Source organism: Eleutherodactylus coqui, chromosome 7 (genome assembly GCF_035609145.1).
Source record: "Eleutherodactylus coqui strain aEleCoq1 chromosome 7, aEleCoq1.hap1, whole genome shotgun sequence".
Lineage (NCBI taxonomy): Eukaryota > Metazoa > Chordata > Amphibia > Anura > Eleutherodactylidae > Eleutherodactylus > Eleutherodactylus coqui.
Window position 1 is genome coordinate 181,363,935 of NC_089843.1, and position 24,401 is coordinate 181,388,335.

The following is a 24,401-nucleotide window of genomic DNA, read 5'->3' on the forward strand; positions in this document are numbered from 1 at the left end:
AAGAATGGGCTGAGGCTGCCAAGTAAAGGGATTGCTGAACTTGGAGGTTATTTGTGGCAGCATGGGGGAAACCGTGCAGGCCCTCTTGTGGACACACTGACTCCTGATTGTGCAGGGACAAGCAAAACTCACAGTTGCAGTGTCTGGTTTCCTTCCAGCTTACACTGGATCTGCCCTGGCTCAGGTTCCTCATGGCAGGGTTGAAAAAGACACCTCTCCTCTCTTTCTGCTGACTCATTCAACTTCTTCCCTCTAGCTCACTTTCATGGGCTACACCCCCCCCCCCCCCCTTCCTCACCAATCAACTGAGCTCTCCTAGTCTCTGCTCTCACAGGTCACATGGCCAGTAAGATAAATCTTATCATGAAGAGGAACTAACCAACCAGGAAATTAGCTGCAGGCAGCCAATCAGAAGGGGCACTGTGGCTAGGCAGATCACATTTAACCCATTATGCAGGAAAAACAGTTTTTCTCCTGAAGGGTGCCTTTTATGTCACCCTAAGGGCTTTTACCCACTAGCGTTTTTTTTTGCTGCGAAATCGCTGCGCTTTTTTCCAAATGTCAATGGGACTTTCTAATGTTAAAATTGCATCACACAAAAATCCTAATTTAGCACCAAATAGCTTTTTTTGTGCGATGCGATTTTAACATTAGAAGGTCCCATTGACATTTGGAGAAAAATAACGCAGCGATTTTGCAGCGAAAAAAAAAACGCTGGTGGGTAAAAGCCCTAAGGGCTCATATCCAGGTCCCTAGGACCTATTGACCTCTAGTCTGCCCTGTAGGACTCTCCAGGTCAATACATCCTAATGCTGGATGGTATCAAGACTCAGTGCCTAAATGCTCAGTGAAATAAGAGTGTAAGTATACGTGGCACTATTTATTGGATTAATGCAATAGATAGGTGCTGATTTTGTTCTGTGTTTTTTTTCTCATGCACCAATGCAATTTTTTAGGCTCCCTCCATGGCTACAGGGTGAAAACCATATACCACAGGGAGACTGGGTGAGGGAGGTTGAAAATAGGGTGACTCTGTAAAACTGGTGAGTTGAAATGTCTGTCTACTATTTATGTAGCCAGCAGGAGTTGGAGATGTCAACTTAGGTTCATGGTGGCTAAATATTCTGACTCCCATCCACTATGCCACAAGGGAGAGATGAATTAGTGGATTATGTTGAGGATTGTGGTGTTGAGTGCAGGGCAAACAAGGCAGAGGTAGAGATCTTGGGAGAACAGAAACTAGAAATTGATTAAACATTTGGTAAGAGATTACTGCTAAACTTTACCTCCGCAATCACAGTACTTGTAAAATCCACCATTTCTCCAGCATGTGTATCTCTGCAGAAGCCCGGGGAACTTCTTTTGTATATACGAGATCTGTCAACATCATAGTCAGAGTAACTATTCCTGGCCTGTACAAAATAGTGCTTGTGCCTTATCTAAGCCTTGGGGTCCACTTCAGGTGCAGTCCAGGTCTGCTACACTCCTGCTAGTCTCCACACACAAAGGCTGGCAATAACCCTACAATCACCGTGGTATCGTATGCCCCATCAGCAGAGTAGGAACAGATATGTCACTTCCCACTCTGCTCCTGCTCCTGCTCCATACTCTCCCTCTTCTCTTCTCATCCAATCTATTCTGGGAACTCTGTGCACTCATCTCTGATCCCTCCGTGTACTCAACTAAAAAGAAGTGTAGGGTCTTATATTATCTCCCCTTTCAGAAGCTTCTAGCATCTTCCAGATCAACTCCCCCTCAGGCAGTCAGGGCTAAGGTAACACAGAGGGGCCGAACCCTAGCAGGGAATATCCCAGTTGCTAAAGTTGGGCAGAGATACTGAAGATACAAATAATCACATACAATATAATAAAATACATATGGTGACACAGTCTCCCTGAAATGTTAATATTAACGAGTAGTGCCAGCACTGGGTCACTACAATTATATTTCATAACCCCTTAATGACCAGCCCATTGCCTTTTTACGTCCAAGCTTGCTGGGCCTTAATCCCTGAGGACGTAGAAACATGCTTCCTGCGGGGATTAAGGTCCTGCAAGCTGAGGACATGAGAGCTCCATGCTGCCTGCTCCCAGAGGTAGCTGGCAATCTGGAGCTGTCATCCCGGGTGGCAGGACCCCCACCCCAGTCACACAATCGCCGGCATTAACCGAATGTCGGCGATCATGTAAAAATCCATGAAAAGTTAAATAAAGTTAAAGATTCAGCTGCCTTGATGGATCAGATCCATCAGAGCAACTGAAAGTACTCACCTACATCCTCTGCGATGTCCTGCAGTGTCCTGGCCTCTCCGGTCCTGACAGCGCCTTCTGTGCATGCGCGCCCGACGTCATACGTCGGGCGTGTGCACAAAAGGGCGCGAGACCCAGGAAATTTAAAATCTCTCTGGCCCCCGGCTCCCATGTGTAGCCGAGAGCAGAAGATGTCACCAGGAGCTGCTGTATGCAGTTCCCGGTCACATGATCGCTGCTATCCAATGGATAACAGCGATCACGTAAAGTAAGATAAAAGTTAATGTAAAGAAAAAAAAAAGTTTAAGTTTCATCTTCCCTCATGGATCATATCCATGAAGGGAAGTACTTAAGGCAACCAGATTTATCAGTGGACCTCACCACGGCTTCTGTGCACATGCCCGCCACCAAAATGGCGAACGTATGTGCAAAAGCCGCAGTTTGCCAGGGTAATTTAAAATCTCCCTGCTCCTGGCTACCAAACATAGCCAAGAGCCTGGAGATTTCACAGGGGCCTACAGTACGCGGTCCGTGGTCACGTAAAAGTAAAAAAAGTTAAAGTTTCACCTCCAATCATGGATCTGATGCGTGAGGGGAGGTGAAAATACTTACCTAAGGCCTCCAGCAATGTCCCCCAATGGCATATTAACTTTTTCCTTCACTGCCCCCTTTTGAGATGTGCACAAGGATAGATTTTGTGCACGAGGATAGAGTTACAGAGATGTGCGCGAGAAGCAGGTGCTGAGCCATCAGTGGGCAGTGAAGGGGCGGTGAATCAGCCAACCCAAACAACCAATGAGGTTGCTGGAATTGCTGAATAGGGCAGAAATCTGGTGGAAAAAGTTAATATGCCCACCGATGGGATCTTTATCGGCGGACCTTTCTCCAACTTCAGCACATGTGTCCATCAGCAAAATGGCAGATGCAAGCGCAGAAGCTGGGGAGGGCCCAGGAAATTTAAAGTCTCCTTGCTCCTGGCTGCTAAAGGGAGCCGAGAGCCTTGGCCGCAGTGAGCAGTTCCCGGTCACGTGTTCTCCGTTATCCAATGGATAATGGCGATTACGTAAACATTAAAACAGCTGAAATATGATGCTCCTATCAGTTTGAGCCACGTTGTGCATACAGACATAATATTAGGGCCACAACGAGTATGTTTCTGAACACGGGACAAATGGGTCCATTTTGGAGAAAGTCTTTATTCAGAGGTGTGCTGTACAAAATGTTTTTAAAATGACACAATTGCCCAAAAAATTTAAATCGTAATTTTTTTCCTTCTGCTTTGTTCACATTCATTCAAAAACTGTGGGTAAAAATACGCAGTACACCCCAAAATGAATGCATTAAGGGGTCTAGTTTTCAAAATGGGGTCATTTGTGGGTGTTCTCCATCGTTTTGACCACTCAAGGGCTCTACAAATGGGCAATGGGGCATGGAACGCCTTCAAGCAAAATCTCTGTTCTGAAAGCCACCGCTTGTTCCTTTCAGTTTGGGCCCCATTGTGCATATGGATACAAGATAGTGGCCACAATGGGTATGCCTCTGAACATAGGAAAAACAGGGGGATCCATTTTGGGGTGCAAATCCTCATTTTCATGTGCACTATAGAAATAAAATCCTGTCTTGGCTTGGTGTAGGAAAACAAAATGTTCCTCACAATGTTAAAAATCCATGTTAAATTTGTACGTCTCCTAAATGGTTAAAAAAACGACGTTTTTCAAATGTGCATTTAGAATAAAGTAAACACATGGAAGTATATATCTTGTCAAACCATTGTACAGTATGTTTGCATATATTTGAGATATTGAAGTTGAAAATATAAAGGAATGACAATATTTTCAAAATGTTCCCAATGTTGGCACTTTTAATAAATATACACAAATTCTATCGGCCTATTTTTACCACCTAAATTAAGGAAAATATGTGACAAAAAAACAATGTCAGAATCACTTGGATATGCAAAACTATATGGAGTTATTTTATGTTAAAGTGACACTTTTCACCTTCAGATTTCCAAAATCTGGCCTGGTCATTAAGGCGCAAACAGGCTTTGTCACTAAGGGGTTAATATAAGGACCAGATTTTCCCAAGGTCAAAGAGGGACATAAGGGTGTGGTCAGGGGTGGGGCTTTTCATGATGTATGATTTTACCTTCATCATTATAAATAATACAGAACTGTTTCAAAATAGACAGGTAGCAAATTCAGCAGCATTTCCACTTAAAAAAAACCTGTCAAAATCTGTACCATTGGTGCTGATTTTGATTGGAATAGTATGCGGCGCTCCCCCTCACCTTCTCTGTAGGCTACCCGTTATCAGCGCTCCCCAGCTTCCAGTTCCCAGTGGCCTGAACAGGCCAGTAGGAACTGGAAGCCGGGGAGCGCTGACTGCGAGAAGCCTTCACAGGAGGTGAGCAGAGCACCACATAATATGAAATCAAATGCGGATATGCGGCTGATTTCACCAATGGTGTGGATTTTGACTGATTTTTGGATACGGAAATGCATTTCTGCCACATGCAAACATACCCTAAGTCAGCTTGAGGAATGCTGCCACATGCAGAGTGGCCTCAGTAGTAATAGTGATAATAGTGACCCCCACAGTAGCTCCCCTGAGACCGATATACTTACCTCCTCCTTGTCTTCAAAGTGCCACCGCTCCTTTGCTTTACACTGCTGTGGGCAGAAGTGTGTGCACCCAGATGTCTCCTCCCTATTTCTGTTGAACCAAAGAGGAGTGATCAGGGGAGGAGTATCCTGGATGCACACACTATTGTCAGTGTGTACATCCCACAGCAGCGACGGTAGTTACCAGCTGGGGAGCCGCAGCAGCCCGGTTGGAAATCACTTTGATGGTGACCAGACATCCTGAAAGCGGGACAAAAGTAGGAAAGAGATCCCAAAAGTGCGACAAAAGGCTGTCCCACTTAGGGACCTTGGGGAAAGCAGGACACAGGTCCCAAAGTGCAACTGTCCCACCTAAATCAGGAAGTCTTGTCACCTTACTTAATATAAAACCAGAAGGAGAAAAACAAATAATTTGAGCAATTGAAAGTCTTACACACATCTGAACTCATTGTAGTCATTGCCCAAAGCCTTAATCCTACCTATTGTTATAATTTGCTTTTTTTTTTCTTTTCTTACATCAGTAGTAGTAAATGGCATCTTCTCCATCTATTATCAGTCCACAGTTCCTCTTTCCCCAGTTGCTTCCATCCTCCTGGCCACCTCACATATAGTGGTGTCCACATAGCAGTCGTGTTTGGCAGAGGCAGGAATACCCGTTAGGGCTCCTGCACACTTGCGTTTTTCTTGCACATTTTTTCATGCGATATCGCTGCATTTTTTTCATGCGATTGTCAATGGGACTTTCTAATGTTTGCAAGTTGGTGCTTTGCAATTTGTGTGCGATGCGTTTTTAAGATTAGAAAGTCCCATTGACAATTGCGTGAAAAAAACGCGATAATATCGGGTGGAAGAAAAGCGCAAGAAAAACGCAAGTGTGCAGGAGTCCTTAGGCCTTAGTAACAAGGGCATTTTTTCCCGCGATTTGCGGATCGCATGACGGATGCGCATCTGCAAATCGCGTGACAGGGGCCGAAAAATCGCCCGAAAATACTGCTCCTAGCCGCGTTTCAATAGAAATGGGCCGGAGCTGTCCAGCGCATTGAATTCAATGGAGCCGGTAATACAGCCGGCTCCATTGAAAGCAATGCGCTGCGGGCGATCGCGGGATGAATTGTCGGCAAGGGCTTAAATATATAAGCCCTTCCCTGCAATTCATCCAGAAATGTGTAATCAGCGCTGAGCCAATCAGAGGCAGCACTCACTCACCCATTCATGAATTCATGAATGGGTGTGAGTGAGAGCTGCCTCTGATTGGTCAGGCTGTGACCAATCAGAGGCAGCTCATTCAGCAGGTGGGGATTTTAAATCCCCGGCTGCTGAATACTAGAGAGAGCAGTTCAGGAGAACTGCCGGCCGCGCTGAACTCCGTCTGCCAGGACCAGGTGAGTATATATATTTTTTTGTTTTTACACATTTCTGGATGAATTTCAGGGAAGGGCTTATATTTTTAAGCCCTTCCCAAAAATTAATCCCGCGCTCGCCGGCAGCCGATTGCTTTCAATGGAGCCGGCTATATTGCCGGCTCCATTGAAGTCAATAGGCAAACATCGTTCTTCTCTGCCACAGCTGTTACAGCTGTGGCAGAGAAGAATGATTTGTCTACTATATGTTCTCAATGGGGTCGGCGCTGCTGCCGCCGGCCCCATTGAGCGCATATAGAGAAGAGAACAGGAATCGCAGATCGCAGATAGGTGCGATCTGCGATTTCTGTTCTATAATTTATCAGACGAGCGCATAAAAAGCGCTCATGTGTCCGATACCATTGCAAAGCAATGGTTTTATAAAATCGCTGGACGCATGCGCAAATCGCGCAAAAAAACACCCGTCTGACTGAGCCCTTAAAGTGAAGTTAAACACCAAGGACAGTTCTGCTGCTTTTGAAAAACTACAAGTTCCAGCATGGCAGAGAGGTCTGAAACTTTTCCATAACATTGCTTGCTTTATTACTTGATTTATCTGTATTATTTTGTGTGTTTAATTTTCCAATTCTTCTTTTTCTTATTTCATGTTGACATTTTGGAGGCTTTGGAACCAATTACCAGTTTTCACAGAGCTGTGGTTTCAACATACAATAGTTTCAACATATAGAAGTCATCCCAGAATCAATTAATATTGTATGTTGAGGAACCACTGTACCTGCCTAGCTGATTTTTCACCTCATTTGTATTCATTGTGAAACATAAAGATGGAACACAATGTGACCTCAGCTATTGGAATATTACACGGAGATTTGGATGATTGATCCTGATTCTACATCTCCTGATACAATGTTCTAAGCATGCACAATGTTCACAAAGCACAGTGATGAAACTGATATATGGTAAATGCATTCAAGGTTTAGGTTCAATTTTGCAAACATCTATAGGACCTTTCATATGGGACAGAATTAGTCCACATGGATATTTCTGTGCCACAATGTTATTCCTATGGGGCTTGAATTCCGAAACTGTTAAAACCCATGCGTCTTTATTCCAAAACCTCAAAATTAAATACTGTAGCATAAAAGCTTTCTGCTATGGAATTATGGCTATCTTGCGGAATTGATATTGTGGACTTCTAACATACATGAGATTTAATACAGCAATTAACCCCTTAACACCACAGCAAGTTAGTTTACAACCTGGCTGGGGAGGAGTGGGGGGACTTAACACAACAGGATGTAAACTTATATAGATGAGAACATGTATGTGATCGTGGGGGGCCAGTGGGTTGCTATAATGGGATGCCAGAAACTGATGACCTGTGATCGCTATTGTGAGTGATAATGCATTGTAGTACAGAAGTAATGCAATGCATTATTATACTGATCATAGATTTTATGATTCAAGTCCCCTTCAGAGACATAAAGAAAGGGTTTAAAAGAAAATGTAAAAAAAGAACAAACAAAAAAACCCTTTTGGGAACTTTCCCCTGTTTGTATATGAACAAAAATTATTTATGGTTCAAAATGTATTTATTTGTTTTGTATATTATATAAAACATATATCAACAAATGTCTACAATCCAGGCCAACTTACAACATTACACTATTCTTAGGTTGTATGCAAATAAGCTGAATAAAACTTCTTTATATTTGGTTCTTGGGTTCTGTCTAGAGATGAGCGAACGTACTCGTCTGAGCTTGATACTCGTTCGAGTATTAGCGTGTTCGAGATGCTCGTTATTCGAAACGAGCACCACGCTATGTTCGATTTACTTTCACTTTAATCTCTGAGACGTTAGCGCGCTTTTCTGGCCAATAGAAAGACAGGGAAGGCATTACAACTTCCCCCTGCGATGTTCAAGCCCTATACCACCCCCCTGCAGTGAGTGGCTGGCGAGATCAGGTGTCACCCGAGTATATAAATCGGCCCCTCCCGCGGCTCACCACAGATGCGTTCTGACAGAGATCAGGGAAAGTGCTGTCTTGCTGGAGTTGCTATAGGGAGAGTGTTAGGAGTATTTTAGGCTTCAAGAACCCCAACGGTCCTTCTTAGGGCCACATCTAACCGTGTGCAGTAGTGTGGAGGCTGCTTTTTGCAGTGTTGCACTTTTTTTTTTTTTTTTGTATATCGGCCGTGCAGAGCATTGCGCCCTGCAGTAATTATACATAGTCCAGGGCCAGTAGTGGTGGTGAGGCAGGGACAGAAGACATATTTATTGAATATAGGCAGTGGGCCTTTCCAAAAACATTTGGGAAAAAAAATCTATTTGGGCTGCCTGTGACCGTCCTCAGTGTACTGGGTCTGTGCTGGGGGTAGTTGTCCTAATTCATACGCAGCCAGCTAAGTGTTACAGCAGGCTTGCGCAAAATTATTTCCTGGCTCTGTGTTGGCTGTTACATCACCGCTGTATTCCAGTCCACAGTGCAACAGTCTGCAGTTATTTTACATACTCCAGGGCCAGTAGTGGTGACGCAGAGAGAGAAGACATATACAGTGTATATAGGCAGTGGGCCTTTCCAAAAACATTTTGGAAAAAAAATCTATTTGGGCTGCCTGTGACCGTTCTCAGTGTACTGGGTCTGTGCTGGGGGTAGTTGTCCTAATTCATACACAGCCAGCTAAGTTTTACAGCAGGCTTGCGCAAAATTATTTCCTGGCTGTGTGTTGGCTGTTACATCACCGCTGTATTCCAGTCCACAGTGCAACAGTCTGCAGTTATTTTACATACTCCAGGGCCAGTAGTGGTGATGCAGAGAGAGAAGACATATACAGTGTATATAGGCAGTGGGCCTTTCCAAAAACATTTGGGAAAAAAAATCTATTTGGGCTGCCTGTGACCGTCGTCAGTGTATTGGGTCTGTGCTGGGGGTAGTTGTCCTAATTGATACGCAGCCAGCGAAGTGTTACAGCAGGCTTGCGCAAAATTGTTTCCTGGCTCTGTGTTGGCTGTTACATCAACGCTGTATTCCAGTCCACAGTGCAACAGTCTGCAGTTATTTTACATACTCCAGGGCCAGTAGTGGTGATGCAGAGAGAGAAGACATATACAGTGTATATAGGCAGTGGGCCTTTCCAAAAACATCTGGGAAAAAAAATCTATTTGGGCTGCCTGTGACCGTCCTCAGTGTACTGGGTCTGTGCTGGGGGTAGTTGTCCTAATTCATACGCAGCCAGCTAAGTGTTACAGCAGGCTTGCGCAAAATTATTTCCTGCCTCTGCTGTGCGTTCCGTAAGCGAAGTCAGCCTCCAAACACAGGCCAATAAGCGGCACATTTAATTACAGCGTTCTGTTTCTGCACTACTGGTAATACACCATGCTGAGGGGTAGGGGTAGGCCTAGAGGACGTGGACGCGGGCGAGGACGCGAAGGCCCAAGTCAGGGTGTGGGCACAGGCCGAGCTCCTGATCCAGGTGTATCGCAGCCGACTGCTGCGGGATTAGAAGAGAGGCACATTTCTGGCGTCCCCACATTCATCTCACAATTAATAGGTCCACGCGGTAGACCTTTATTAGAAAATGAGCAGTGTGAGCAGGTCCTGTCGTGGATGGCAGAAAGTGCATCCAGCAATCTATCGAACACCCAGAGTTCTGCGCCGTCCACTGCTGCAACTCTGAATCCTCTGGCTGCTGCTCCTCCTTCCTCCCAGCCTCCTCACTCCATTACAATGACACATTCTGAGGAGCAGGCAGACTCCCAGGAACTGTTCTCGGGCCCCTGCCCAGAATGGGCAGCAAGGGTTCCGAATCCTCTCCCACTGGAGGAGTTTGTCGTGACCGATGCCCAACCTTTTGAAAGTTCCCGGGGTCCGGGGGATGAGGCTGGGGACTTCCGGCAACTGTCTCAAGACCTTTCAGTGGGTGAGGAGGACGATGACGATGAGACACAGTTGTCTATCAGTGAGGTAGTAGTAAGGGCAGTAAGTCCGAGGGAGGAGCGCACAGAGGATTCGGAGGAAGAGCAGCAGGACGATGAGGTGACTGACCCCACCTGGTTTGCTACGCCTACTGAGGACAGGTCTTCAGAGGGGGAGGCAAGGGCAGCAAGCAGGCCAGGTTGGAAGAGGCAGTGCGGTGTCCAGGGGCAGAGGCAGGGCCAGACCGAATAATCCACCAACTGTTTCCCAAAGCGCCCCCTCGCGCCATGCCACCCTGCAGAGGCCGAGGTGCTCAAAGGTCTGGCAGTTTTTCACTGAGAGTGCAGACGACCGACGAACAGTGGTGTGCAACCTGTGTCGCGCCAAAATCACCCGGGGAGCCACCATCACCAGCCTCACCACCACCAGCATGCGCAGACTTATGATGGTCAAGCACCCCACAAGGTGGGACGAAGGCCGTTCACCGCCTCCGGTTTGCACCACTGCCTCTCCCCCTGTGCCCCAACCTGCCACTGAGATCCAACCCCCCTCTCAGGACACAGGCACTACCGTCTCCTGGCCTGCACCCACACCCTCACCTCCGCTGTCCTCGGCCCCATCCACCAATGTCTGTCAGCGCACCGTCCAGCCGTCGCTAGCGCAAGTGTTGGAGCGCAAGCGCAAGTACGCCGCCACGCACCCGCACACTCAAGCGTTAAACGTGCACATAGCCAAATTTATCAGCCTGGAGATGCTGCCGTATAGGGTTGTGGAAACGGAGGCTTTCAAAAGTATGATGGCGGCGGCGGCCCCGCGCTACTCAGTTCCCAGTCGCCACTACTTTTCCCGATGTGCCGTCCTAGCCCTGCACGACCACGTCTCCCGCAACATTGTACGCACCCTCACCAACGCGGTTACTGCCAAGGTCCACTTAACAACAGACACGTGGACAAGCACAGGCGGGCAGGGCCACTATATCTCCCTGATGGCACATTGGGTGAATTTAGTGGAGGCTGGGACAGAGTCAGAGCCTGGGACCGCTCACGTCCTACCCACCCCCAGAATTGCGGGCCCCAGCTCGGTGGTGGTATCTGCGGTGGTGTATGCTTCCTCCACTAAACCACCCTCCTCCTACGCAACCTCTGTCTCGCAATCAAGATGTGTCAGCAGCAGCACGTCGGCAGCAGTCGGTGTCGCGCGGCGTGGCAGCACAGCGGTGGGCAAGCGTCAGCAGGTCGTGCTGAAACTACTCAGCTTAGGAGATAAGAGGCACACGGCCCACAAACTGCTGCAGGGTCTGGCAGAGCAGACCGACCACTGGCTTGCGCCACTGAGCCTCCAACCGGGCATGGTCGTGTGTGACAACGGCCGTAACCTGGTGGCGGCTCTGCAGCTCGGCAGCCTCACGCACGTGCCATGCCTGGCCCACGTCTTTAATTTGGTGGTTCAGCGCTTTCTGAAAAGCTACCCACGCTTGTCAGACCTTCTCGGAAAGGTGCGCCGGCTCTGCGCAAATTTTCGCAAGTCCCACACGGACGCTGCCACCCTGCGCACCCTGCAACATCGGTTTCATCTGCCAGTGCACCGACTGCTGTGCGACGTGCCCACACGGTGGAACTCTACGCTCCACATGTTGGCCAGGCTCTATGAGCAGCGTAGAGCTATAGTGGAATACCAACTCCAACATGGGCGGCGCAGTGGGAGTCAGCCTCCTCAATTCTTTACAGAAGAGTGGGCCTGGTTGGCAGACATCTGCCAGGTCCTTGGAAACTTTGAGGAGTCTACCCAGATGGTGAGCAGCGATGCTGCAATCATTAGCGTCACCATTCCTCTGCTATGCCTCTTGAGAAGTTCCCTGCAAAACATAAAGGCTGACGCTTTGCGTTCGGAAACAGAGGCGGGGGAAGACAGTATGTCGCTGGATAGTCAGAGCACCCTCCTGTCTATATCTCAGCGCGTTGAGGAGGAGGAGGAGGAGCATGAGGAGGATGAGGAGGAGGGGGAAGAGACAGCTTGGCCCACTGCTGAGGGTACCCATGCTGCTTGCCTGTCATCCTTTCAGCGTGTATGGCCGGAAGAGGAGGATCCTGAAAGTGATCTTCCTAGTGAGGACAGCCATGTGTTGCGTACAGGTACCCTGGCACACATGGCTGACTTCATGTTAGGATGCCTTTCTCGTGACCCTCGCGTTACACGCATTCTGGCCACTACGGATTACTGGGTGTACACACTGCTCGACCCACGGTATAAGGAGAACCTTTCCACTCTCATACCCGAAGAGGAAAGGGGTTCGAGAGTGATGCTATACCACAGGACCCTGGCGGACAAACTGATGGTAAAATTCCCATCCGACAGCGCTAGTGGCCGAAGGCGCAGTTCCGAGGGCCAGCTAGCAGGGGAGGCGCAGAGATCAGGCAGCATGTACAGCACAGGCAGGGGAACACTCTCTAAGGCCTTTGACAGCATTCTGGCTCCCCAGCAAGACTGTGTCACCGCTCCCCAGTCAAGGCTGAGTCGGTGGGAGCACTGTAAAAGGATGGTGAGGGAGTACGTAGCCGATCGCACGACCGTCCTCCGTGACGCCTCTGCCCCCTACAACTACTGGGTGTCGAAGCTGGACACGTGGCCTGAACTCGCGCTGTATGCCCTGGAGGTGCTTGCTTGTCCTGCGGCTAGCGTCTTGTCAGAGAGGGTCTTTAGTGCGGCTGGGAGAATCATCACAGATAAGCATACCTGCCTGTCAACCGACAGTGCGAGCAGGCTTACACTCATCAAGATGAACAAAGCCTGGATTTCCCCAGACTTCTCTTCTCCACCAGCGGACAGCAGCGATACCTAAACAATACGTAGGCTGCACCCGCGGATGGAAGCATTGTTCTCTATCACCATCAAAAACGTGGACCCTTTAGCTTCATCAATCTGTGTATAATATTCATCCTCCTCCTCCTGCTCCTCCTCCTGAAACCTGACATAATCACGCCGAACGGGCAATTTTTCTTAGGCCCACAAGGCTCAGTCATATAATTTTTGTAAACAATTTTTATACATTTCAATGCTCATTAAAGCGTTGAAACTTTCACCTGAACCAATTTTTATTTTAACTGGGCTGCCTCCAGGCCTAGTTACAAATTAAGCCACATTAACCAAAGCGATTAATGGGTTTCATCTGCCCTCTTGGTTGGGCATGGGCAATTTTTCTGACGTACATTAGTACTGTTGGTACACCAATTTTTTGGGGCCCTCGCCTACAGTGTAATCCAATTAATTTTTTGCCCACCTGCATTAAAGCTTATGTTACATCAGCAGTGTTGGGCATTGCAATGGGATATATTTATGTACCGCCGGTGGGTTCCAGGGAGCCACCCATGCTGTGGGTCCACAGGGAGTTGTAACTGCATGTGTCCATTTCTAAAGAACCCCAGTCTGACTGGGGCATGCAGTGTGGGCCGAAGCCCACCTGCATTAAACATGACATTACCTCAGCTGTGCTGGGCAATGCAATGGGATATATTTATGTACCGCCGGTGGCTTCTTGGCACCCACCCATGCTGTCGGTCCACACGGAATTGTAACTGCATGTGTCTACTTCTAAAGAACCCCAGTCTGACTGGGGCATGCAGTGTGGGTCGAAGCCCACCTGCATTTAATCGGACGTTACCTCAGCTGTGATGGGCACTGCAATGGGATACATTTATGTACAGCCGGTGGGTTCCAGGGAGCCACCCATGCTGTGGGTGCACACGGAATTCCCATTGCGGAGTTGTACCTGCCTGTGACTATTTATAAAAAAACGCGGTCTGACTGGGGCATGCAGACACCTTGACAGAATGAATAGTGTGTGGCACATAGGTTCCCCATTGCTATGCCCACGTGTGCAGCTCCTGATGGAGGTGGCACAGGATTTGATTTCTCATTGCTTCTGTACAGCATTGTGGGCTATCGCCCCGCCCCTTTTAAATAGGGTCGCTGCCTAGCCGTGCCAACCCTCTGCAGTGTGTGCCTGCGGTTCTTCCTCATGGCAGACACACTTATAAATAGACATGAGGGTGGTGTGGCATGAGTGCAGCTGAAGGCTGCGCAGGGACACTTTGGTGTGCGCTGTGGACACTGGGTCGTGGGGGGGGGGGGGGGGGTTTGGGCAGCATGTAACCCAGGAGAAGTGGCAGCGGAGTGTCATGCAGGCAGTGATTGTGCTTTGTTGGAGGTAGTGTGGTGCTTAGCTAAGGTATGCATTGCTAATGAGGGCTTTTCAGAAGTAAAAGTTGTTGGGGGGGGGGGCACTCTTCCCGCTATTGTGGCTTAATAGTGGGACCTGGGAACTTGAGATGCAGCCCAACATGTAGCCCCTCGCCTGCCCTATCCGTTGCTGTGTCGTTCCCATCACTTTCTTGAATTGCCCAGATTTTCACAAATGAAAACCTTAGCGAGCATCGGCGATATACAAAAATGCTCGGGTCGCCCATTGACTTCAATAGGGTTCGTTACTCGAAACGAACCCTCGAGCATCGCGATAATTTCGTCCCGAGTAACGAGCACCCGAGCATTTTGGTGCTCGCTCATCTCTAGTTCTGTCATTTGTTGTAGACTAACTTTTATCTTACGAACTATTTCTAACATTCAACTTTAACTAGCAAATCAAATGAGTGGTCCAATACACCTTTAGAAGAGACTCAAGGTGCATTAGAGCGAGAAGAAGAAGAACTAAAGATAGAAAATTAGTGAGGTTGAGTTAGGGAAGAAAGGGAGAGGGAGAGAGGGGGGGGGGGGGAACCATCCTGCCTATCAGCACAAATCCAATTTGCACCATCTAGCTCCATCTATAGTAGAGTGGAATGTCTCCACGGGGGAGGGATTGACCCTGTTTGGACCCATGTGGATATCTCCGCCGTCTCTTTCTGTGAGGTCCAGACACTCCAAGTCGCTAAGTGTTTATTATGTCGCATTTCATCTCTGGCACATAATTCTTCCATGTAGGCTATCGGATCCAGCGTTTCTAACCACATTATTCTGGAGGCGGTCGACGGAGTCCTCCATTTCCTCGGGATCACTTGACAGGTCGCTAAAATGAAAAATCTAAGCAGTGATTTTTTGACTCTCAATATGGACCCAGGGAACATTTATAATAGGGCCACCTCCGGTGTCAGCCGGAGGGTCGTCCCACTAACCCAGGAGTAAAGGGCTCCCACCTCCTGCCATAGAAGACAGATCAGTGAACACGACCACCACATGTGAATGTAGGTACCTCTCTCCGACTGGCATCTCCAACATGAATCCGAGTATTGGGGTAGATTCTGGCGAGCCTCTCCCGTGTTTTGTACCATCTAGTTAGGATCTTATAGTTCAGTTCTTGCAATCTGCTGGAGATACTCAGCTTGTGTGTGAGAAAGAATGCTTTCTTCCAGTCCCCCTCCGGGGGTAAATGGCCCAGTTCCGATGCCATTCCCTCTCTAAAGCTATCCCGCTCCTCTGTGTGTACATCCCACCAAAAAGTCGTATAGATCAGACGTGCTTCCCTTCGTAGTTGGGTTATGGGCATATTGGCTTTCGAAGGGAGTTAGCTTAGCCCCTAATAGCTGTGTTACTCCTAGCGATCTTATGTAGTGACCCAGCTGGAAATACTGGTACCATGCTCCGGCCGGGGATCCCCTTCTTAGCAGTATCTCCTCTAGTGTTTTAAGACCAGCTTCCTTGATCATATCTCTCACCCTGGGGATGTCTACTATTTGACCCTCCATTAACATATTGACCAGGGGGGTACCCCTATAGAATGTCGGGATGTCCTTATTGGCCACTAGCGGCGTTAGTGGACCAGGCCTCCTGATCGGCCCTTTCCCTGTGGCCCACCCTATCCAGGCTGTGAATATCCCTCCTATAAATGGGGATAGACCTATGTCTTTATATTTCCCATTACCTAGGATTCAGATTAGGCCGGTCGCACTGTGAGGGGCTGCATCCTGTTCCATAGTCACCCACCTTTTTTGAGACCTACCCTGAGTCACTTCTAATATACGTCGGCTCAGCGTTGCTCTACAGTATAATGAAATATTTGGGACCCCCATGCCACCTTTCTCTTTGTGACCAGTGAGGGCTTTCCAGTTTCGTCTAGGCCTTCCAGGACCCCAAATAAATCGCATCACCATTTTCCTAACTTTGTTTAAGAAGGTCCCAGGGAGGAATATTGGCAGGGTCTGCAGGACATACAAGAATCTAGGGAGGACGTTCATCTTTACGGAGCTGATCCTGCCAAACCAGGAGAGGGGCGCAGCTCGCCACACATCCAGGTCTTTTTCTAATTTTGCCAAAAGTGGTTGATAGTTTTTTGAGAAGAGATCCTCTAAATTCAGAGTGATGTTTATACCTAGATATTTAATTCCTTCCTTCTTCCATTTAAACGGGAAAGACGCCCATAGGGCTCTCTCCTCCACCTCAGGGATACTGATATTTAAGATTTTGTGACTTGTTTAAATTTACTTGGAAATTAGGAAATCGGCTGAATTTCCGGAACTTCTCTAATACGCATGGAAGGGCCACTCTTGGGTTTGAGAGATATAATAATATGTCGTCGGCATATAATCCGATTTTCTGTTCATTTTTGGCTATCTGTACCCCTCTGATGCTGGTATTGGCCCTAAGGGTATTTGCCAGTGTCTCCATTACTAAAATATATAGAAAGGGAGACAACAGGCAGCCCTGCCTTGTGCTATTCCCTATCTGTACCTGCTGTGAGAGTTTGCCGTTTACTCAAATTCTCGCCGACGTTGTTGTATAACGCCATAATCCACCCCAAAAATCTCGGGCCTAGTCCGATCTGCTTTAGCACCGCTTCCAAAAACCCCCACTCTACTCTATCGAACGCTTTTTCAGCGTCGACTGACAGCAGGCACAGGGGATCATTTGACTTAGTGGCCCTCGAGACAAGGGCTATAGATCTTATATAGAGATGAGCGAGCACCAAAATGCTCGGGTGCTCATTGCTCGAGTCGAACTTTCCGTGAAGCTCGAGGGTTCGTTTCGAGTAACGAACCCCATTAAAGTCAATGGGCAACTCGAGCATTTTTGTATATCGCCGATGCTTTCTAAGGTTTTCATTGGTGCAAATCTGCAAAACCCAAGAAAGTGATGGAAACGACACAGAAACGGATAGGGCAGGCAAAGGGCAACATGCTGGGCTGCATTTCAGGTTCCCAGGACCCACTATTAAGCCACAATAGCGGCAAGAGTGCCCCCCCTAACAATTTTTACTTCGGACAAACCCTCATTAGAAAGCCACACCTTAGCTACGCACCACACTACCTCCAACTAAGCACAAGCACTGCCTGTGGGACACACCGCTGCCTCTTCTCCTGGGTTACACGCTGCCCAACCCCCCTCCCCCCCGCACGACCCAGTGTCCACAGCACACACCAAAGTGTCCCTGCGCAGCCTTCAGCTGCCCTCATGCCACACGCTGGCCCCATAGCCACACCACCCTTATGTCTATTTATAAGTGCATCTGCCATGAGGAGGAACCGGAGGCACACACTGCAGAGGGTTAGCAGAGACAGGCAGCGACCCTCTTTAAAAGGGGCGGGGCGATAGCCCACAATGCTGTACAGAAGCAATGAGAAATCAAATCCTGTGCCACCTCCGTCTGGAGCTGCAAACGTGGGCATAGCAATGGGGAATCCATGTGCCACACACTATTCATTCTGTCAAGGTGTCGCATAGCTCAATCGACACTGCAAGGGGAAAGCCGTCTGCGCTCTGCCCCCTACCCGAGTCAGTCAGTGTCTTTGTGCCAGACAGGTCAAACACCGCGATGGGAACTAAGTTTACACCAACAGCATAGGTGGGTCCTAGGAAACCCAAGAAATGAACAAAAAATTGATCTGAGCGGCCAAACATGGCAGACTTGCACCGCGCCCATGGCATAGGCCTCAGCCCACAGATTCAGCAATCCTAGGCAGGAAGCGGACTTTCACTGCACCCAGGACATAGGCCTCTGCACAAAGCCTCAGCAATCGCGGGCCTACAGCGGACTCCAATGCTAGCGTAGCTGTGCACGTCTCATTAGCGCTGTATTGCTCCAGTAGTTTGTCCCAATGCAGTGCCGCAGTGGTAAAGCTAACATCAGATTAAATACAGGTGGGCTTCGGCCCACACTGCATGCCCCAGTCAGACTGGGGTTTTTTATAAGTATACACAGGCAGGTACAACTCCCTAATGTGAAGTCCGTGTGGTCCCACAGCATGGGTGGGTCCCAGGAAGCCACCGGCGGTACTTAACTAAATCCCATTGCATTGCACAGCACAGCTGAGGTAACGTCAGATTAAATGCAGGTGGGCTTCGGCCCACACTGCATGCCCCAGTCAGACCGGGGTCTTTAATACATAGACACAGGCAGGTACAAATCCCTAATGTGAAGTCTCTGTGGACCGACAGCATGGGTGGCTCCCTGGAACCCACCGGCGGTACATAAAGAAAATCCCATTGCATTGCCCAGCACAGCTCAGGTAACGTCAGATTAAATGCAGGTGGGCTTTGGACCACACTGTATGCCCCAGTCAGACTGGGGTTATTTATAAGTAGACACATGCAGTTACAACTCCTTGTGGACCGACAGCATGGGTGGGTCCCAGGAAGCCACCGGCGGTACTTAACTAATTCCCATTGCATTGCCCAGCACAGCTGAGGTAACATCAGATTAAATGCAGGTGGGCTTCGGCCCACACTGCATGCCCCAGTTTGACCGGGGTTTTTAATACATAGACACAGGCAGGTACAAATCCCTAATGTGAAGTCCCTGTGGACCCACAGCATGGGTGGCTCCCTGGAACCCACCAGCGGTACATAAATAGATCCCATTGCAGTGCCCTGGACAGCAGAACTAACGTCAGATTAAATACAGGTGGGCTTCGACCCACACTGCATGCCCCAGTCTGACCAGAGTTTTTTATAAATAGTCACAGGCATGTACAACTCCGCAATGGGAATTCCGTGTGCACCCACAGCATGGGTGGCTCCCTGGAACCCACCGGCGGTACATAAATATATCCCATTGCAGTGCCCTGGACAGCAGAGCTAACGACAGATTAAATGCAGGTGGGATTCAGCCCACACTGCAAGCCCCAGTCAGACTGGGGTTCTTTATAAGTAGACACATGCAGTTAGTTACAACTCTGTGTGGACCGACAGCATAGGTGGGTCCCAGGAAGCCACCGGCGGTACATAAATATATCCCATTGCATTGCCCAGCGCAGCTGAGGTAACGTCAGGTTAAATGCAGGTGGGCTTTAGCCCACACTGCATGCCCCAGTCAGACCGGGGTTTTTATAAGTCAACACAGGCAGGTACAAATCCGCTATGTGAAGTCTGTGTGGACCGAAAGCATGGGTGGCTCCCTGGAACCCACCGGCGGTACATAAATATATCCCATTGCAGTGCCCTGGACAGCAGAGCTAACGTCAGATTAAATGCAGGTGGGCTTCGGCCCACACTGCATGCCCCAGTCAGACTGGGGTTTTTTATAAGTATACACAGGCAGGTACAACTCCCTAATGTGAAGTCTGTGTGGACCGACAGCATGGGAGGGTCCCAGGAAGCCACCGGTGGTACATAAATAAATCCTATTGCATTGCCCAGCACAGCTGAGGTAACGTCAGATTAAATGCAGGTGGGCTTCGGCCCACACTGCATACCCTAACCTGACCGGGGTTTTTAATACATAGACACAGGCAGGTACAAATCCCTAATGTGAAGTCCCTGTGACTCACAGCATGGGTGGCTCCCTGGAACCCACCGTCGGTACATAAACAAATCCCATTGCAGTGCCCAGCACAGCTGAGGTAACGTAAGATTAAATGCAGGTGGGCCTCGGCCCACACTGCATGCCCCAGTCTGACCGGAGTTTTTAATAAATACACACAGGCATGTACAACTCAATAATGTGAAGTCCGTGTGGACCGACAGCATGGGTGGCTCCCTGCAACCCACCGGCGGTACATAAATGGATCCCATTGCAGTGCCCTGGACAGCAGAGCTAACGTCAGATTAAATACAGGTGGGCTTCGGCCAAGAATGTTTTCATTGTTGGAGAAGGAGGACGGGGATGTTTTTGAGGCAGTACGTGTCCTGTCCCCGTGTCCGTGGTTATATGCACCTTACCAGTAACCGCGTTGGTGGGATAGTGGTCGCGACTGTGAACCTATTAGCGCGGTTTTATTCCATTGGTTTTCGGAATGTGGCCAGGATTAAGTGGGCCGTGGTGGGGGGGCCTTCTTATTGTGTCGTTTAAGGTGAAATTCTTAGACTGCCGCCAGACGGACCACTGCAAAAGCATTTGCCAAGAATGTTTTCATTGTTGGAGGAGGAGGACAGGGACGTTTTTGAGGCAGTACGTGTCCTGTCCCTGTGTCCGTGGTTTAGTCCTGTGTCCGAGAATTAGTAACATTTCAGCGGTAAGAGTATGCACAAACCCCTGTAACATTTCATTGGCAGCAGTGATGACAGACCCCACTAACATTTCATTTGCAGCAGTATACACAGACCCCAGTAACATTTCAGTAGTATCTGAATTGACAGACCCCAGTAACAGTTCAGTAGTATAAGTCTAGACAGACCCCAGTAACATTTCAGTAATATCAGTTGCGACATGCCCCTGTCACATTTCAGTTCCAGCAGTGCAGACAGACCCCAGTAACAGCAGTGTAGGGAGAGCAAAGTATTTGTAACATTTCAGTAGTAGCAGTATAGTCAGACCCCAGTAACAGTAACGTAGAAGCAGTATGGGCAAAGCAGCAGATAAACATTTCCTTGGCAGCAGTGTAGGGAGACCAAAGTATTTGTAACATTTCAGTAGTAGCATTATAGTCAGACCCCAGCAACATTAACGTAGAAGCAGTATGGGCAGAGCCCACTATTAGTTACATTTCTGTTATAGCAGTATAGACCTGCCCCAGTAACATTTCCGTTGAAGCATTATGGGCAGAGCCCAGTATTACTAAAATTACAGTAGTAACAGTATACACCAACCAAGGTAACATTTCAGGAGCAGAAGTATCGGCAGACCGAAGTAACATTTCTGTGGCTGAAGTATAGTCAGACCCCTGTAGCATTACTGTGGCAGAAGTATAGGTAGGCAGAACAGAGTTACATTTCTGTAGCAAAAGTGTAGGCCAACCCCAGACACAGTGGTGTACCATGAGTGCAGGCGAAGCCCATAAAAATTACTTTGATTACATTGTAGGCGAGGGCCCGAAAAATTGGTGTACCGACAGTACAAATGTACCCCAGAAAAATTGCCCATGTCCAACCCAGAGGGCAGGTGCTGTGGCTTAATTTTTAACTAGGCCTGGAGGCAGCCCATTCTAAAAAACAATTGGTTCAGGTGGAAGTTTCAATGCTTTAATGAGAATTGAAACAGATAAATATTATTTAGAAAAGTTATATGAGTGTTTTGGCCCACAGAAAAATTGCCCCTTCACGGTGATTACGAGAGCTTTCAGGAGGAGGAGCCGGAGGAGGACGACGAATATCATACACAGATTGACAAAGGTCTTTAGGTAGTGCTGCAGTCCGCTGGTGGAGAAGAGAAGTCTGGGGAAATCCAGGCTTTGTTCATCTTTATGAGTGTAAGTATGTCGGCGTTGTCAGTTGACAGGCGGGTATGCTTGTCCGTGATGATTCCCCCAGCTGCACTAAACACCCTCTCTGACAAGACGCTAGCCGCAGGGCAAGCCAACACCTCCAGGGCACACAGCGCGAGTTCGGACCACGTGTCCAGCTTTGACACCCAGTAGTTGTACGGAGCAGAGGCGTCACGGAGGATGGTGGTACGATCGGTTGCGTACTCCCTCACCATCTTCTTACAGTGCTCCCTCCGACTCAGCCTGAACTGGGGAGGTGTGAGGCAGTCTTGCTGGGGAGCCATAAAGCTGGCAAAGGCCTTGGAGAGTGTTCCCCTGCCTGCGCTGAACATGCTGCCTGATCTCCGCGCCTCCCTTTCTACTTGGCCCTCGGAACTGCGCCTTCTGCCACTAGCGCTGTCAGATAGGAAGTTTACCATCAGTTTGTCCACCAGGGCCCTGTGGTATTGCATCACTCTCAAACCCCTTTCCTCTTCGGGAATGAGAGTGGAAACGTTATCCTTATACCGTGGGTCAAGCAGTGTGAACACCCAGTAATCCATAGTGGCAAGAATGCGTCTAATGTGAGGGTCACGAGAAAGGCATGCTAACATAAAGTCAGCCATGGGTGCCAGGGTACCATATCGCTGTCCTCACTAGGAAGATGACTTTGAGTATCCTCCTCCTCCTCCTCCTCAGGCCATACACGCTGAATGGATGAGAGGCAAGCAGCATGGGTACGCTCTGTAGTGGGCCCAGCTGTCTCTTCCTCCTCAGGCTCCTCCCCCTCCCCCTCCTCCTCCTCCTCTTCCACGCGCTGAGATATAGACATGAGGGTGCTCTGACTATCCAGCGACATACTGTCTTCCCCCGCCTCCGTTTCCGCCCGCAAAGCATCAGCCTTTATGCTTTGCAGGGAACTTCTCAACAGGCATAGCAGGGAATGGTGACGCTAAGGATTGCAGCATCGCCGCTCACCATCAGGGTGGACTTCTCAAAGTTTCCAAGGACCTGGCAGATATCTGCCATCCAGGCACACTCCTCTGTAAAGAATTGAGGAGGCTGACTCACAGTTCGCCGCCCATGTTGGAGTTGGTATTCCACTATAGCTCTACGTTGCTCATACAGCCGGGACAACATGTGAAGAATAGAGTTCCACCGTGTGGGCACGTCGCAAAGCAGTCGGTGCACTGGCAGATTAAACCGATGATGCAGGGTGCACAGGGTGGCAGCGTCCGTGTTAGACTTGCGGAAATGTGCGCTGACCCGGCGCACCTTGCCGAGGAGGTCTGACAAGTGTGGGTAGCCTTTCAGAAACCGCTGAACCACCAAATTAAAGACGTGGGCCAGGCATGGCACGTGCGTGAGGCTGCCGAGCTGCAGAGCTGCCACCAGGTTATGGCCGTTGTCACACACGACCATGCCAGGTTGGAGGCTCAGTGGCGAAAGCCAGCGGTCGGTCTGCTCTGTCAGACTGTGCAACAGTTCGTGGGCCGTGTGCCTCTTCTCTCCTAAGCTGAGTAGTTTCAGCATGGCCTGCTGACGCTTGCCCACCGCTGTGCTGCTGCGCCACGCGCCACCGACTGCTGGCGACGTGCTGTTGCTGACAAGTCTTGATTGCGAGGTAGAGGTTGCGTTGGAGGAGGAGGAGGAAGGTTTAGTGGAGGTGGCATACATCGCCGCAGATACCAGCACCGATCTTGGGCCCGCAATTCTGGGGGTGGGTAGTACATCAGCAGTCTCAGGCTTTGACTCGGTCCCAGCCTCCACTAAATTCACCCAATGTGCTGTCAGGGAGATATAGTGGCCCTTTCCGCCTGTGCTTGTCCACGTGTCCGTCATTAAGTGGACCTTGCCAGTAACCGAGTTGGTGAGGGCGCGTACGATGTTGCGTGAGACGTGGTCGTGCAGGGCTGGGACGGCACACCGTGAAAAATAGTGGCGGCTGGGACAGAGTAGTGCGGGGCTGCCGCCGCCATCATGTTTTTGAAAGCCTCAGTTTCCACCAGCCTGTAGGGGAGCATCTCCAGGCTGATCAATTTGGCTATGTGGACATTTAAAGCTTGAGCGTGCGGGTGCGTGGCGGCGTATTTGCGCTTTCTCTCCAACGATTCTCTTAGCGACAGCTGGACGCTGCGCTCAGAGACATTGCTGGATGGGGCCGAGGACAGCGGAGGTGAGGGTGTGGGTGCAGGCCAGGAGTTGGTCGTGCCTGTGTCGTGAGAGGTGGGTTGGATCTCAGTGGCAGGTTGGGGCCCAGGGGGAGAGGCAGTGGCGCAAGCTGGGGGCGGTGAATGGCCTTCGTCCCGCCTTGTGGGGTGCTTGGCCATCATATGCCTGCGCATACTGGTGGTGGTGAGGCTGCTGGTGGTGGCTCCCCGGCTGATCATGGCGCGACAAAGGTTGCACACCACTGTTCGTCGGTCGTCCGCCGTCTCAGTGAAAAAATGCCACACCTTAGAGCACCTTGGCCTCTGCACGGTAGCTTGGCGCGAGGGGGTGCTTTGGGAAACAGCTGGTGGATTATTCGCTCTTGCCCTGCCTCTACCTCTGGCCACCCCACTGCCTCTTCCAACCTGTCCTGCGGCTGCAATTGCCTCCCCCTCTGAAGACCTGTCCTCAGTTGGCTTATCACACCAGGTGGGGT